General features: G+C 37.5%; 1 protein-coding gene across 1 annotated transcript in view; it reads left to right on the top strand.

Moving 5' to 3' along the window:
- Nucleotides 1–2,514: 2,514 nt before the first annotated feature.
- The window catches only part of LOC135210913 (uncharacterized), a 350,754-nt gene continuing 338,349 nt past the window's right edge, over nucleotides 2,515–14,919 (top strand). The window contains exon 1 of the mRNA XM_064243867.1: nucleotides 2,515–2,905. The gene's annotated coding sequence lies outside the window, so the exon portion shown is untranslated. The remainder of the gene's footprint in view (nucleotides 2,906–14,919) is intronic.

Genomic DNA, 14,919 nt, shown 5'->3' with positions numbered 1-14,919 from the left:
CTGTGGATCAGGAGGAAACGTCGCGTTGGAGAGAGAGAGAGAGAGAGAGAGAGAGAGAGAGAGAGAGAGAGAGAGAAAAAAAATTGTATAAGCAATAATAAATCAAATGACTCAACCGAATTTTACCATGCCCTTTGGTGTGTTGCTCGCCAGTCTAAGCAACAACGAGAAAGCCGTCATCAGAAAGATAGAGAAGACTCTTTACAAGATTAATAGTGCTGAAGCAGCTGTTATTATTATTATTATTATTATTATTATTATTATTATTATTATTACTATTATTTTGAGCCAACCTGCAACCTCAACTAGAAAAACATAATGGAACAAAGTCAAGGCCTCCGAAAGCGACTGCATCCCAGTACTGAAAAGAAATAGAGGTAAAGAAAAAAACAATGTCAGGGACATAGTAAAGATAAACCAGATGAAAAACGTAAACTCTGAAATAACGGTCGCATGAGCTGCTCATCAAAACATGCATTTGTAGTAGCAAATAAAACAAACTGAAAGAAGTAACGTTAGAAATTACACATTAAATCAAACAAAACAAAAAAGGACAGAATTAAAGCATATCAAAAGTGACAGAAAGTGACCTCTCAGTGCCACGTAAGTAAGAGGAAGGCAGTTCGATCGGAAACTGCACGGGGCAAAGGAGAGTGGAAAGAAATCGTTAAAATCATGCTATTATTGGGTTACAGCCGAAACGGAACGTCTAGAAAACTGGGATAGTCTGACTGCAAAGGACGACCCTAATTTTGACAAATTTAGGAAAGTATTGTATCTACATTGAACTCATGGAATGTCGGTGACAGATTGATACCAGGATCAGTGTGGGAAATCGAGCAGAACTGGACTTTTGATCACTCAATTTGAGATGCTCTTCGCAAACTCAAGACCAATATCCGGAAATCAGCAGAATTAGAAGGAGAAGCAAGTCTTCCGAGTTCTTGAATAGACTTTCTGGGTAAACCAACTGTCAAGCAGCTGATGCGGGAATGATCGTGGATATTGTCTATTTCAAGTACTTTGGGATAGAAATGTTCCAATTCTCCGGAAAAGCTCGAGCTTAACTGTCAGTGAAATGGGCGGTTTTGTTCAGGTGCCATTCCTCTTGAATCTGGGATGTAGTTATTCACCATAGCCTCGGATTTTTACACTTTACTTCCTTAGTATCTTGTGCTGCTGTATTATATCCGTAATTTCCTCTTCTGTTATAAAGTTGTGCTTATAAAATCTGAGTTCTTCGTTGATAGTGTCAAGACCTATGCAAATAATGATGATGAATTGCAAGTTTGAAGGTGTCTCTCTCTCTCTCTATCTCTCTCTCGCTCTCAATTAAAGCGACGACTCTCTCTCTCTCTCTCTCTCTCTCTCTCTCTCTCTCTCAATTAAAATTAAATCGGATGATTCTGTCCCTTAATCTCTTTCTCTATCAACTAAATCGGATGATTCTCTCTCTCTCTCTCTCTCTCTCCATTAAATCGGGTGATTCTCTATATGACTGTCTCTCAAGGAAATCGGGCGATTCTCTCCCTCTCTGTCTGAGTGTCTGTCTGTCTCTCTCAAACTAATAGAAACATTCAAATACTAAAAGGCAAAATAAAAGTAGACAGTAACCTATTTACATTAAACGAAAACCAAACAAGAAATAAGGGATGGAAACTAGAACTGAAGAGATACAACACATCCCATTTTGGGAACTTCTTTACATACAAGATATGTGACACGTGGAATAAACTGCCACCAGAAGTTGTAAACAGCAACAGTGTGGAAGAGTTTCATAGAAAGCCAGACAAAATCATTAGGACACTGTGAATGCACAGTAAAACCTGCTCCTATAGATAAGTGAGCACCCTAATCATTGTAACCCTTTCTCTCTCTCTCTCTCTCAATTAAATCGGATGATATAAAACTGTCCATTGTAAATCTTAATGTATGGTACTCATTATTTTGTGAAAACGGTAAAAAAAAACTCTTTAGGAATGAGAATTTTCATTTACGAATTAGTTCGCTTACTAAGTTACCAAGGTGCTTAAACAGATATTATAAAAATAAAGCACATATTCCTTCACCTTAAGAGTTTTACACACACACACACACACACACACACACACACACACACACACACACATATATATATATATATATATATATATATATATATATATATATATATATATATATACATATATCATAAAACAGCAACATTCTGTCGTTTCAGTCCTTTCATTCTTATAACTAAACCAAACCCCAACCCCACCCCTCCAAAAAAATTAATTAACGAGTCATTCTCTTGACCATTAAACAAACGTCAATCTTAGGATAATTAATTTGATAATATTTTCTTATACAGAAGGAAGAATTTCTGACCTTTGTGTTTGGTGCGATCAAGCAGAGAGAGAGAGAGAGAGAGAGAGAGAGAGAGAGAGAGAGAGAGAGAGAGAGAGAGACCCAAGTTGTACGTCTGGCAGCATTGCCTTCCAAACTACGTTCGTCCGGCCCCGAGGAGAGGACGGGAAAAACCTTCAGCTCTGTCAGTGTCAGTGTATGACTTTAGGTTTTGCGAGAGACTTCTCTCCGTACAATCCATTCAACGTTGTTCTTTCAACGAACGCTCATCGTCTAGATGATAATTATGAAGTGAAATATTTGTGTTCTGCAGCCAAGTGTCCCAGATGTGATTTGGGGATTTCGAAGAGAGGAAAAGTGCTATCGAATTCAAGATGAGTGTTGCGCGAGAAGTTTAAAAATTCGAAGGTGCCCAAGTAGTGTGAAGTGGGCAACCCGTGTTGTGTTTCTCATTGGTCATTTACCATCCACAAAAAGTCTCGTTTTCAGCTACGGGGATTATGATGCATCATTAAAGCAGATGACGATTGGACGAAAACGCTGAAAATACCGGAATAAGGTAAGACTCTGATGATGGTAATTGGAAACGTTTCTCTTATGTTCATTTCAATTCTGCTTATTTGAAGAGTCAAAGTACCAGGCTACTAGGTAAGGACTAAGGTCGATCATTGGATCTTGTGTGTGTGTGTGTGTGTGTGTGTGCGAGTGCGTGTACCTTTTAGAAGAGAGGCTGAGAACCTGTTTCGTCTCCTGACGTAGTAATGAAGGCAGGTGGCCGTGCATCCCTCATACCTAATACCTTGCGGTCATTTTCTGGCATAGTCCTATGATTAGCTTGCGGATTGTCGTCGTCGGTATGTAAGGAGCTTGTATTAACGATAGGATTGCCGTCGGTTGGGTAAGATGAGTCCTGAGGTCCAAATCAGGTTTCAACCCATTCAGCATCATACTGGCCGCCATTAGGCAAGGGTCCGTGCTGGCATAAGCCAGCTAAAGTAAACTAATCTACAAACGGCAGTAATGTGTTTTTTATGTTGAACGTCTCGGTTTTGATAGAAATTATAAGCCTACATATCTTGGAGATCAGAGTTCAGACTATATGACGATGTTCTGGTGATTTTCATGCAAAATTTCTTCCCTGAAAGTGTTTACTTTTATAAGCCTCAGATGCCATTGAATTCCGCCCTTCCGCCCCACATTTTCCTAAAAAGGATATAGCTATATACTTAGAATTTTAAGTATTAACCATGAAATTTCACTGGCGTTTTGGTAAGAATGAGTAATGTGTAGTTGGGAAGAGTTAAATTGGCGAAATTGTGTCTTGGGAATGTAATCAAACAAATGAGAACAACTGTTTGGTGTCAGTGAGATGGAAAGAAACAATCCAGTAATAGGCCTAAGTATGAATACACTGTGATAGTTGACTCTGAAGCCAGATGGGCCGCATATTTGAATAACAGTAAATATGTTTTGTGGTCGGTATTGATGTACAGTATAAACTATTGTAAGCATTTTTTTTCCTTTTTTGTGTGTTTGTAAGAAATGTGGCAAGAAATTGGATGACGACCGTATACCATACATCCCACCGTTTCATTTTCCCTGTAGTTCGTTACAAATAACTGGTTTCCGGTTTATTTGTTAGGGTGGCTATGTCGGGGTTTGCTCCATCTTCCTCAGCCAAGTGTTCTTGTTCTGGAACTACAATATCATAAATCGGATTTTAATTTCTTGTTTGCCCGTTTGGTGATATGTATAAGAATTGTAACCTCCATTAATACTTAGTGAATTTTGACTGGAATTAGATTGAATACTGCTTAGTTAGGTTTAATAGATTTGTAATGCAATAAGGTTAGTATAGAAGGCAGTCAACTAGAGGCGCTGTTGGTGATAGGTACTGAATAGTTGTTGCAATAGTATATCCGATAAGATATTATGGATATATATATTAACCAAGTCAACTAGGGGCGCTGTTGGTGATAGGTACTGAATAGTTGTTGCAATAGTATATCGATGAGTATATACTGTAACTATTTCCTCAAACAGGAGTGCAGCATTCAGTTTTTGAACCTTGGATAAAACCCTTATAGGTACAGAAGGTCTCCAAAACAGTAGCCGTATCTTGTACTTTCACAAATTTCTCCAGCATCTTTTGGAACACCTTAGACCCACGACGCCATGTGCATTTGCTTAAACTTGGATGCTGAGATCATTCTTTACCAATACTTTTTCAAACCATCCTTTCAGCTCGCTTTGGATCTTTTTCTTCTTTCCCAAACGCAAACTTCCAAAAATGTACTCGCCCTTTTTATTTATTTATTTATTTTAGATGACCGAGCCATCTCAGAACACTCGATAATCCACCTCCGTATTTTTCACCCTTTCATTGGCTTCAACCTATTAAAAGCTGACAAAGGGAGAAAGAAGCTGCTCTAAGTTGAGAACAATTAGTAACATACCAGATGGGAACAGTTATTAGCTGCACACAAAACGCTAATTAATAGCCAATGTCAGTAATTACTGAGTTCCAAGTCTTCGAAGCGTAAATTGATATATTATGCCTTATGAGGGGTGAGCTTTCACCTGCGCATCCTTTAATTGACACTTACACTAGCATCGTCGGTCTCAGAACTGGAGGAAAAACATACCTGGTAAGGTGTGATTATTTATCTAGAACCTGTGACTATTAAGAGAATACGTGTGTGAAAAACAAAACAAAAACAAACGGTGTAGATGGTATATTTACATAGTAGTACTTCCTAACAGCTCATCCCTGAAGTTGACACTGTATGTCAGATTCAAATCTGTCAGTGGCAGACACTAATGGGTAGAGACTGATTTAACTTCTGAGGAACACGCTCGAGAGGTATTGCAATTAAACACAACCCTTTTTTTGACAACAGCATTGCAATTATAGCTTACGGTTTTTTATGCAACTGTCTATTTTAATATTCAGCCATTTATTTCATAATATTTTCATTCTGTTTTCCTACATATTGGCTATACGAAATAATTGTAAGCATAGCCTACTACAAAATGAACAAGCATACTTTTTAAATAAGTTTTTGAAATAAATTTATTCTATTTTAAATCAGTTTATTTTAATATGTACATTTATTCTAGTTTCATGTACGCTATTTGCGTGAACTCTGAAGTCAAAGAAAAAAAAAATGTGGCCGTCACATACTGTCCCTAAGCTAGGACCAAGGTATCGTCATTCTAGATTAGCGTGGCCCCATGTGGGACTAGCCCTATGTCTGTCGTGCGACCCTTGTGAGCTGGCGGATGTTACAGACAAAAAATAAATATATGGATGCGCTGTGGTTTTCATATGGTAGATATATTACGTGCCTGGAGTACTGAGGGAAGGGATGAAGCAGAAGGGGTACAGGTGACTGGAAGTTAAAAAGATACGGAGTCTGTGTGGTAAATTCCCTTACAAAGGATCTTCGATTAACGATTGGAAGGGTGAATGGAAGTTATGGGAAGATATTTTGCTGGGAAATTACACACACGCGCATACATCATAATGATTCGAGGACATGCCTTCCTATAAAATTGTTACAATTCAAATGGGAAATCGAGGACAGCCTTCCATAACATTGTACAATTCACAAATGGGATAAAGCAATGAAAAAGTGTATGAGGTAGGACTCGGTCCCATGTTGGTACGATGACTGACATGAGTGCTTAGCCAATTACACCACCAAGGAAACCGTGCTGGCTGACCTTGTAAGTCAGTCCCAGCACTAGGCCTTTGGCCTAAATTTTATATTCCTTCCTTCCTTCCTTCTCTCCTTCTTACCACCGGAGAGAATCTTGTGTAGCAATAGTCCATGCACTTGTCTGAACCATCTAACCAGTCTGGGTTCGAATCTTACTTAAGGGGTAATTCCTTTTGATTTTTCCCTTTGTATCTCAAGTCTTTCAGAGAAGTTCATCTGGAATTATGATCTATGTACACTTATTTATAAATTATGTTAATATATGAATGTATGTACACTTAATTATATATATATATATATATATATATATTATATATATATATATATATATATATATACATACTGTATGTGTATGCATGGATGATCCCATCCATGAACCATTCTAATGATTAATTTTCCTCGCAGCCGAGAGAATGAAACCCCCTCGTCACTATAATTATTATCTCTAGCTAGTGTTCAGGAAGGCACTGAATGAAGTTTGACTGGTGTGTGGTGAGAGATCCCTTTCGATAGCCGGGGTGTCTGGAGCCTCGAGTCTGGTCACCTTTGCAATCGGTGATTTGAATGAGTCGGGCTGAGGTACGTTTCATCCATAAAAGGACTCTTTTGATGTGCCGGTTTCGGTGTCTAGAGCGGTAGGCATATGCATACGTTTTTGGGATCTCTCTCTCTCTCTCTCTCTCTCTCTCTCTCTCTCTCTCGTCTCTCTCTCCCTCTCTGCTCTCTCTATCTCTCTCTCTCTCTCTCGTGGATTCGAGGCTATTTTGGCAATGAGAAAACATTTCATTTTAGTTACAGTTTTTTCACAGACATTCAAGAAGTAAGGGGAAAAGTGGATTCCCTCCCCGATTATTTCTTTTTTTAAGCTAGACTGTTGACCTCTCCAGAATGGTGGTATAGTAAAAGTAGCAGTCGTATTATAGAGAGAGGGAGAGAGAATGTTAGTCCCCACTGGTGTATCTTTTCCGCTGTATTTTTTTATTTTTTGTTATTGGGGGCGAGGGTGTAGAGGGGGATGGTACATCCACCTGTCTGAAAAAGGAAGTGGGTGCTGGCGGGAAGGGGTGTGTTTGAGTCAGGTGTTCAGCGTCCCCTGCCATCTCTCCCCGTTTTTATTGTCCAGTATAACCGTTTTATTTTACGCAATGACGTCATCGTATTTTTTTCTTATCAGCGCGGCCATTCACTATAGAAACTTTTTAGTCACCATCCTGCGTCCATTTATCTTTTCGCTTAATAACAACTGGCTTTCATTGATAAAGTCATTTGAATCCTCTCACCTTATTTCACCAATTGTTTGAAAATAATGTTTTAGTCGGAAACGAGTACTAAACATTTCAGTTACTGAATATGTCACTGAAAAGGGCAGTGGTTTCTGTAAGGTTTATTTAACCGAAGTATGGAAATTCGTTAAACCAAATATAGATGGTTGTAGAAATGCCATTTTCTTACTTAGAATTGAAGATTAAGAGAGACTTCTGTTCACGTGTGGCATTTTTTGCGACCAGTTAATCACAAGCAGTCTCGCTGTCAGCCTGGACAACGTTTATGGGAAATGTCGATGATGATAGACTGTAGACCTAATGATTTGCATGATGGACTCTCATTTAATTGCTTCTCGCACAGTGGTGTAGGTTTAACCTCAGTTTGCCTCAGTGCCACCTTGAATGATATCGATGGCAGTAAATCAATTGGGCTTGTGTCTTCCAGGAACTGTGTTATGTTATTTTGCTGTCATCTGATAAAGCGAAAATCGTCTTGGCATAATATTTAGCAGAAGTGAACCCACACTAATGGGGAGAAATCGCGACTGACCCGGGAATCATCTTATAGTCAAGAAGTTATGATGTCCAATGTGCATAGAGCCAGGGAAAGGTTGGGATCACCGAGTGGGTCCTTGAGTAATTTGTCATTAGGTCTCGTAAAATTCATATCGAGATTTTCCGAGATCTCGAATTTCACTCCTTTTCCATGATTAACAGTTTATTGCCTTTACTGTTGACGTAGAAACTCTCATTGTAAATGCCCCTGGTTCATGTTGATGGAAGGTTGAGCTGCCATTTATCATTTTCTGACACGAACTGCTGTTTTGAAAGTAGATGTTTGCTGATCTGCATGAATTTTGAATTTCTTCTTCTCATCTTCAATGTTGTTTTGTCTCTTGGTTCTTTTTTTTTTTTTTTTCTTTTAAAGGTGTTATTTGTCATACGGATGAGGACACATTTTGAGTAGTAATAAAAATAAGAGTTTTCCTAGTCCCACAAACCTCCGACAAGGTTAAACAGTCCACTACGACAATTTCCCAATTCCCCGTAATATATGCTCTTGAATCTCTCAAAGTCAAGTCAGATGTTGCCTTAATTTCACGTGGTCCACTTTCCGATTATAGATCCGTAAAAACCCACAAATAACTTTCTGCATTGCACCCAGATAAACAACTCGAACCAAAAGCGTAATTTATTTGGCGGGGTTAACAACAATTTTAGACTACTTATTTTACGTGAACTTATGTGCAAGAACATAACTAAAACTCACGGATGCACAGAAAAGGTTTCCGCAATTCACAAGATGCTTTTATTGTTGTCTATCACAAACAACACTACTTTTTACCAACCGGAGAATAACTATATCAGAACGACTTGCCAAATTCTCCCTCCATTCTCCACCTGGCGTTCAGATCCGTTCGGGGAAAGCCCAGTTTTCCTTGCTAATGGAAATAATGCCGGGAGGAAATAGAGCTGTCAATGAAATCATTCGTTCGCCTGCGGAGATTCGCTTTCCAGTAAATGTCTCCAGTATTTGCCAGAAGAGTTTGGGGGAATAACGGGATGCTAAAGCACTGCTTGCAGGCACCTTGCAGTCTTCCTCAACGTACAGAAAATGTGAATACTGCTTTTATAAGGGAAACAGCCGAGTGGACTAGCTGATCCAGTCTTGCCTGCTTGTTGATCCACCCTCCGAAAAAGTACTTTAACACGTCCTGACACCGGAGATGGGCACGAGTCATAGGTCATCGGTGGTGGGAGCAACACCTCGAGGAGACTACTCTCCTTTCGAAGTAAGCAAAAGTACTTTTTCGGAGGGTGGATCAACAAGCGGGCAAGACTAGATCAGCAGTCCACTCGGTTGTTTCCCCTGCAGGAATTTTTGAATTACTATCAGAAGCGACTCTGGTTATTGATTTTTCATGAGTTCTATTTGAGGAAGAACCTGCGTCATTCAAATGTGCTGCAACTTCGAACAACTTCGGCCTCTTGATTAACGGCGTTAGGGGGAGTTATCTTTAAGTCTAATGAAAGTGGCGATTCTCCCATGAGAGAAAAGTGGAAAGATGAGCACCTTAAGGTTTCTCTCTTCATGTTGGCCGGCCCTTATTAATGTGCTTTACAACTGTGACAGTATTCCTACAGCAACATAATTATGTATATATCAGGTTTGCTCTTCAATAGTCGTTCTGTATCCAAGAAACTTTGAGTTTCTTAAAAAATATCGTATCGTCAGTAGGCGTAAGTCATTTAATGAATCTAACTTGGTAAAATACGATGTAAGCCAACAGCTATGAATGACCTCATAGGTCCCAGTGCTTGGCCTAAATTCTATATTCAACTTGACTAACAGCTGCAGTAAAATAACGTTGGTATGATTGGCATTAAGGCGGTTTTTGAAAACTGTTTCTGCGTGAAATTGATTGCCCTTCCATTGTTGCATTTTAAAGGTAATGGTGAGCGTCGTATTAATTGCTTGATACTGGATTGCGTTGTATGTCTGACTTATTAAAACGGGAGATTATGTGTGTGTGTACTTACACACACACACACACACACACACACACACACACATATATATATATATATATATTATATATATATATATATATATATATATATATATTTATTACATATACACATACTTACATGCAAACAAGAAATATAAAAATCTGATTGGCCTAGCAGAGCACAGGCGTAAAAGTTGTTTGAGATTTAACTGTACTTATGCCAGCACGTGCTCCTGCTCCTAGAGCAGCCCGTATGATAGCGTAAAAGAAAACTGAAGTGAATAAAAGTGATAAGAGGATGAGCCAAGTGCAAAAGAGGAGATAGACCAGCCCCATGCTACAAAAATGACAGAAATAGAAGAAAAACAGGGTAAAGAAATAGTAGCAAAACTGAGTTATCTCGATTGTTCCCCTTCACGTAGTAAAGCCTGGATTTGGAAGAGTTCCGGTCGCGGTGGTATGAGATCGCGTTTGAAAAGGGACAGCGGCTGTAATATTACATAAAAATGGCAAGAGGGCGATATGACGAGAAAGGTCAGTAGTAGGAAGGTCACGGCAATGGTTTGGGAAATTTGCTTTGTGTTTATTTCTGTTGAGAGGAAATGCAAAAGGTGAACAGAGCAGTATTCCAGTCAGCTGCAGATAGTATACCAGTCTCAAGAAGCTCTTGCGTCTGTCTTGATCATAAGTAGACAGATGGATTTCGTTTTCAACAAGGCACTCATGTTTTGAACAGTGACTTTTCAATTTTTGAAATCTATATTCAAACACTTATTTTTCCCCATATTATGGGAAAATCTATCATTGATATAAGTCGTAAGAGAGATCAACAGTAATAGTGAATCAGGGGATGATCTACTAACATTTTTTTTTTCATATAATCTGGCTCAAATTTGAATAATTTACGTGCAGGCTAACCTCAGTTGCAACCTATAGTTTTATATAATTTGTATTTCAGCTTTTGTCTAAATATTTGTTTTGTTACCTGTATTAATGTCAAGAAAAATGTGAAAACTTTTAGTAACGATTTTGTCCCTGCATGAACAGATGGTCTTCAAGAAAATATTTTTCTCTCTTACATTTTGGCTTTTCATTTCGAAACTTCGATTTTTTTTTTTTGTCGTCACTGATATCCGGCAAGTGTTTGTATTTTTTTTTACCTTCCTTGTAGTGTCTCAATTCTCCCTGTTCGCAATCTCATCGTATTAGACCGCCTTGTATACATTGCTGATGGCATAACGTGTTCCCTCCCATTGCAATACCGAGGTCTGTTCCATAACGGTTCTTATACTGACTGGGCAGGTTTTGCACTTCTTTTTATAGGGGTCTCGTCTTGTGTTCGTGCTTGTGATTAAATGAATTCTCCAACTTTTTTCCCGATTTATTGTTTGGTATTCGTTATTTCCGTATGTCCATTAACATCCGTCAATGTCGATCTTATACATGTGAGTATAATTATGTAGGAGGAAGTATATCCAGATTATGTGATCGCGATATATATTGCAATAAAGAAATATTTCCTCAACATAATTTTATATAGAAATGAAATTATATATGTTGTACAAATAGGAAACTGGATTCAGTTCTTTCATCCGATTCATGGAATTTAGGGCGGAATTTTCCTGGATTGACCGAGCATGATCAGTCATCCCATGCTTAACTCCTCTTGCCGTCATTTTTAACAGTGGCATTCGTCGAAAACATTGACGTGGACGGACGCTATGAACACATTCTAGAAGTGAAATAAACTATCTTAAATTTCAAACCTTCTGGCTTCCTGCTTGGAATAACGGGAGGTGTGTTGACGTAACTGTGACGCCAGGGCGAACGGCGTTCTGATTGGCCAGAGGAAGAATCTCCCGCGTTTAGCTGGACTACAGAAAGAAAGAACGAAGAGAGAAACCTCGTCCTGGCTGTCATGCCCGCTTTGTTGGGAGCTGCTGGGCTCTGTTGCCGAGGGCGGGGATGATGTACATTAGACTTATGTAGTCATTCAAAGAGCCTCCCGTGGTTTTCGAGGATTATTTTCTTTGTGGAACTCGCGTTATGTTAATTTCTTTGCATGGTGGCTTTGCAGCGATAGATGTCATCAGTGCTTGTAGGCTATTTCCCGAAAAATTGTTTTTATTTTGATGTAGGCTAAGCATCTTCAAGTTTCCATTTCGTAGAATTTTTCATATTGCATAGTTATAATCACGATAATTTTAACGAATGATTTAACCTCTTTATTAAGGGTGAATGAACACAAAGCATAGGTAACGAGGAATGAAAAGAAACACTGTTACGGGGTATTCCTCGGGAATGGAATAAGCCTCATAAAATACCAGCACCTTATCGTTAGAAAAGTAAGTTATTCAAAGACTTTCATCACCAGAGCTCTATCGTGCATCAGAGATGGAAGGAATTTTGCATGGAAGGGGGTTGGGGAATCAGTGAAGTTATTTTGTAAACCCTGATCAGTCTTTGAGAACTTCAGTATATAGCATTTAGTATGTTTCAGGTTTGAAGTATGAACAATGTCTAATTTCGGCGAGTCTGTATTTGCGAGGTATGTTGGTTTTTTAAAAGCTTTCATAGAAGTTCACTCTCGACGTCGTTCGGAAGTCACGTAAAGCCGTTGGTCCCGTTGCTGAATAAACACTGGTTCCGTGCAACGTAAAAACACCATACAAACAAACAATAAAAGCTTTTGTTTAGCTTGCTTTTGTGGATTTTGTTTCTTTGTCTTGGTCAAATTTTGTAACTCAATTTTCGACCTGTTCCCTTCGTCAGATGGACTTGGAACTTTGCATGGTTACTCAATCCCGAGGGCAATACAACCATACATGATCAGTAGGTCAGCAGTGACCTTTAGTGACCCTACAGTGGCCTCTCACAGTATCTGAGGATTTTATTTGACTCGGTAAATAACCTTCTTTGACTCGACAGGGTATCAATTTCGTTAGTTACAATCATAAATCGGTTACAATTTCTGTGGATGCTAAAAAGTATAAAATAGAAAAATTAAAAGACTTTTTTTTTATTAAAATACACTAAAAAGTTAAAAATAAATTTTTTGAAGCCAGGGTTTTCTTACAATTAATCATGTCTAAAGAAATGAAAGTGTGGACGCCGAAAATGAAACGAAATGCTATAAGAGATAAGAATATATATATAGATATATATATATATATATATATATATATATATATATGTAATATATATATATATATATAATGGATATATATATATATACTATATATATATATATCTATATATACTATATATATTAATATATATATATATATATATATTATATATAGATATAGCCTATAATATATATGTCTGTGTGTGTGTATTTACCATTTCCTTCCATGTTTGGCGCCCACGCTTTTATTTTGTTTACAAGATTAATTGTAAGAAAATCCTAGCGTGTCTATAAGTTTTTTAAAACAGATTAGCATTTTCGATAAAACGCATTTTAAACACCGAATAATATATATACATAGATATATTATATATATAGATATATTAATTAATTATATATATCTATATATATATATATATATATTTCCTAATGTGTTTTCGATGTGGCTCTTATTGTAGGGAGGTAACTTAAATTTAGCCGTTGTCTCGGAAATTGAATGTATTCTTTTATCAAAACCTACTTCGACCACCGAATGATCACGTATTTTTTTATTCGATACTTTGTGGGAATCTGCTGTTATGGAGAGAGTGTTTGCTTCCAAGTTAACCAGCGGGCGGCATAGCCGAGGGATTAGGCGTCTAAGCGTTTCAAAAACTGCAAGACTAGATTACAGAAATGAGTGGATAGCGAGTGTCGGAATTTTTGCATAGTCATCTCACATCATGATGGTGTGAAACTTGATAACCAGACAAGTTAACATATGCGAGTGCAGGGGTTGCCCAAGTATATATTAATATATAATGAAAACTTATAACGTGATGGGAAAAGTGCGAACAGAAGACTATAAAAACGTTTGCTAGAACGATGTGATGAAAAAGCGTCCTTGAAAGAACCGCATGACTTAGATTCTTTTAAGAAACGATGTCCATTAGTAACATGAAATTAGGTTCCATCTGTGAAAAAATGCCAAAGAACCTGACTTGCGGGAATGTGGAGGGATATGTGTCTAGTATCGCCAAAAAAAAAAAAAAAGTTAGTGTGTCTCAGGGATGGGCAACATATTTTTCCGGTCTCCTTCATCACCACACATGAATGGCCAAAATGGAAGCATTTTTTACTATAAGAATGGTTAAGAAAAAACTAGGAAACCGTTATTCATATGAAAGCAAGGTACAGAAAAAAAATTGAATCATAAAAACATCCAATGCTTCAGTCCCCGTCTCAAAATATTTAAACATTTTGGCTGCTATGGACATTCAAAATTTGGTTGATGTCAGATTTAATATTTCTAGAAAACGGTCAGTCATAGGAGAGAAGTTCATAGAAGGAAAAAAAAATGCAGAATAGCAAAATACATCATATGGTGTAACTTTTAACTTCATACCTCAAATTGTATGGGAGATGTTGCAATTAGAATTTGTTGCATCCCAATTTCATCGCAAAAAAAAAGTAGCGTTCTTTATGAAACTACAAAACTAATTTATTTGAAAATAATACATAGAAGAAAATATGTAGAATATCAAAATACACCATATAATGTAACTTTTAACTTCATACTTCAAATTATACATGAGATATTGCAATTGGAATTTTTAGTATCTCAATTTCATCGAAAAATGATAGGAAAAATATAGCCTTTTTAATGTAATTCACAAATGGTTACAAATAAAAAAGTGCATGGAATAAAAAAAAAAAAAAATTGCGTTTCCAGGTTTTTTCGTTTAACAATTTTTATAGTAAAAAATGTTTCTACTTTGGCCATTCATGTGTGGTGATAAAGGAGGCCGCAAAAATATGTTGCACATCCCTGAGAACCACCACCTTTTTCTTTTTATGGTGCTAGACATATATATCCCTCCACATTCCCGCAAAATTAAGATTCTTTGGTATTTTTTCAAAGATTTCATCCATTTTGCCTTAATTTTATGTTAATTAGATACTGATTTAAA

The sequence above is a fragment of the Macrobrachium nipponense genome, chromosome 4 (genome assembly GCF_015104395.2).
Source record: "Macrobrachium nipponense isolate FS-2020 chromosome 4, ASM1510439v2, whole genome shotgun sequence".
Lineage (NCBI taxonomy): Eukaryota > Metazoa > Arthropoda > Malacostraca > Decapoda > Palaemonidae > Macrobrachium > Macrobrachium nipponense.
Note: the sequence above shows the minus strand (reverse complement) of the source record. Positions and strands in the feature narration are given on the sequence as shown.